Source organism: Passer montanus, unplaced genomic scaffold, assembly GCF_014805655.1.
Source record: "Passer montanus isolate IOZ18808 unplaced genomic scaffold, ASM1480565v1 scaffold175, whole genome shotgun sequence".
Classification (NCBI taxonomy): Eukaryota; Metazoa; Chordata; class Aves; order Passeriformes; family Passeridae; genus Passer; species Passer montanus.
In genome coordinates, this window is record NW_024364826.1 from 110,001 (window position 1) to 113,396 (window position 3,396).

Consider the following 3,396-nt stretch of genomic DNA (forward strand, 5'->3'; position numbering starts at 1 on the left):
AATGATTTTAGAGGTATTTTTCAGCCCAAATTATTCTCTGATTTGGTAAAGCCAAATGGAATTTTATTGCTCTTGGCAGCAACCTGTCCCTGCTGGAATGGTGCAGAGGAGACAGATAATGGACTCTCCTTGGAAGTGACCAGTGATGGATGAAGGTATTGGCCCAAAACATAACATGGGAAATTGTAATTAGTTATCTCAGACTTCCAAGGAATTAAGTTTTCTGAGCTATCCCATTTATTTCTAAACAGCATTTGACATTGCATTTTATCCAAGCACCCAGTGAGACCCAAGGAAAGTATTGGAAATTGGTAGTCTGTATTCAGAGGAGCATCCACCCTAAATGAGTGATGTACTTTAGGATAGTAGCTGCATTGGAACTTCTCCTGAACCCATGGAAAAAAAGATAGATCTGTACGATGAAGCCTGAATCACTTACTGAAAGTTTCACCAGTGACCAGTGAGATCCTAAAGCAGCCACAGTCCAAACCAAGCAAGTCTCATGTCCTTTAGAATGTCCGGTGTTCTTGTGCTGGGACTGCTAAATAAATGGGTCAGGTTGGTCCCAAGGCTCCTACAAACAGATATGACTTTCTGTGATTGAATAATCTATCATTGTAGTGCCTTGGCTTCACAGAAGCTGCAGGGAACAAAACACAACAATATCAGCTCCTGAAAACCTGTGACGTGAATGTGGACCAAGAGCATTTTATAGAAATCTCTTGGGTTGACACTGAAATTTGACCTTGCCCTTTAGAGCTTACCAGAGCTTGAGGACAGCTTCTTCCATAGGAAAACTCCAGTTCTCCATCCAAAAGGGAAACATTTTCACAAGTGAAAAGGCATTTCCCATGCCTGGAAACTGCATGAGTTTTGGTGTACACTCAGCTTTTACAACCCAGCTTGGTACAACTACAATGGCAAAACCCAGCCTTGGACAGTTTCCCCTTCATGAATTTCATGGCCAGCTGCTTTTAACCTGCTCTATTGTTCTGTTTTACTTGTTATCTGTTGTCTCACTGCTAATCTATCATTCAACTGCTGTGTGTATAATCTCTTATTCTGTTTCTTGCCAAAATAATTTGTTCCTTCCATGATCAAGATACTACTCTCCCTGTTTTGCGGGTTGTTTTTTTTTTTAATTATGATCTACGACTTTTATAAACTATCTGCTGGATTTCCAGACATTCAGCAGCCTACCAAAAGCTGTGGCTTCCAGGGTCCTGCTGGTCCTCACATGGCCAGATATGCACGAGCTGTTGATCTGATAAATCCCGGATGAGTTAGGCCAATGCTCATTAGTGGTGTAAATACTTCTTATATGAAGATCCTGGACAAGTAGATGCTCTTTTTGGGAAGTTCTGGCAGCCCCATCACACTGTGGGAGTTGAAGAATGAGAGAATAAGTGTTTCACTTTGTCTCATGGGACCATATTCCCTGCTTGACCTTTTGTGCTGGTTTGCCTTTGTGGAAGGTGAGCCAGGAGGTGGAATCCCCACACAAATACCTTTGAGAAATTTCAACTCAGAGGTACAATTTCATAAGAAAATTACAATAAAGGCAATAGTACAGAAACACTGCCTTAAACAGAGAAAGTCAGAATACAACCTGACACCCTGTTGGTCAGGGTGGCACAGTGGCAGTCTGATTAAATGATTAAATGGTGGCTGCAGTCTCATTGGATGATGCATACAGTCTTGTCAAAGCAGTGATTCTGTGAAAAGTGAAAGCAGTGATCCTGTGAAAAGGTCTCATCTCCCTCTGGAGATCCAGCAGCGCCTGTCAAGAGCTCTTGTCCTCTGGGTATCAAGGGGTGGTATTGTGGTGTCCCAACCCCCAAATTATATACAGGCAGGACTGTTTGGTACATCCCCCAGGGCAGGGAATTCCACAATGGGAGAATGTAATTCTGTGAGTCATTCTGGGGAGTTCTTGATGGTCCTTTAATAGAGTTGGCCCCCTCAGAGTGGGGACTGCTGAGGGAGTTATCAGGGCTGAGTCAAGGAGAAGGTAAAGAAACACTGCTTCTGTCATTTTAGTGCTGAGGGCTGAGTCAAGGAGAAGTAAAGAAACACTGCTTCTGTCATTTTAACAGCTCATCAGAGGGTGATGTAGATGGTGGTAGATACTTTGGTTACACCTTACAGTGCAACCCAAGACACCCCCACCCTCCAATGTCTGGGTGTCCAAACCTTGGACTCCATGATGACCAACCAGTGCCCTTGGAGCAGCCAGCCCAGACAGCAACCTGGCTGACAGAGGGCTTGTAGGGGTTAACATATGCTATGTCAGGGAGTGCAGGTCTGATTAATGCCAGAGTACAAGTTCTGAAGCATGAAGAAAATACATTCATACCACTCTGTGTAAATCATACCTAATTTTTCATCGGTAGACAGAGGCTATGGGGAGGAGGACTGGGAAACACAGAGGTTAATTGACTTACCCCAAGCTGAAGAGCATTGCAGGATAGAAATTTCCAAACCTGCAGACCAATCACTTGGTCACTGGGGGTCTCAACTTAATTAGCTAGTGTGTTTTTATTTAAGAATGACAGTGCATTACATTTGCTTGTAATTCATGGACATCACCCCACTGTGTTCAGACAGAGATCAAAGAGATGACTCCTGCTCTCAGCTAGAAAAGGTTTCTTTTCTTGCCTTAAATTTGAGAACATTAACATTATCTAAAACATTCAGCAAATTCATTTATTTTTTACTTGAAAGCAAACTTCCTTCAAATAATTTCCTCCTTCTTTGGTGCAAGTTTCCACACTCTGAAAGCTCCATGCAGAGACCAAAGAAATAAATCAGATCCCAAGCATTCAGCCCCATTGCTCATTTTACAGATTCCTGTTTTGCAAGAGATCGTTTTCACGCACAAACAGCAGCTTGCTCACAAAAATTGTCAAAATAAAAATAATTTCTGAAATCACTGGCCACAAAATCCCTGTATAAGCTTGGAGTGATTAAACCTGGGTTATGATGACAATGTGAATGCACATGATGCCCTGTGTAGTATCTGGATGGGTTCTGCTGCCACAGTGTCAGATCTGGGGGTAATTGCTTCCCAGGCTTGTTTAATCACCATTCCCTTCACTCCTGGCCTGAGAGCACTGTTGGTTTGTTTTTCCTGACTTAAGGGATTGCAATCATATTCAGTAAAGGGATGCTCAGAAAAAAAAATCAGGTTTATGACTAATAGAAATTCTCACTGAACTCATGTAGTACTTGGGCAATGTTAACTCCAGGAAGGAGACCAGACTGGTTGGTGGATGAGCTTTTTTTTTATGATGAGCACCTAATCTGATGGTTTCCTCCAGTGTTGCTCTCCAAGTTTCCCTTCTCTGTCCTTTCCCGCCTTCTGTGACTCTCAGTAGATACCCAGCAGTGATGGCA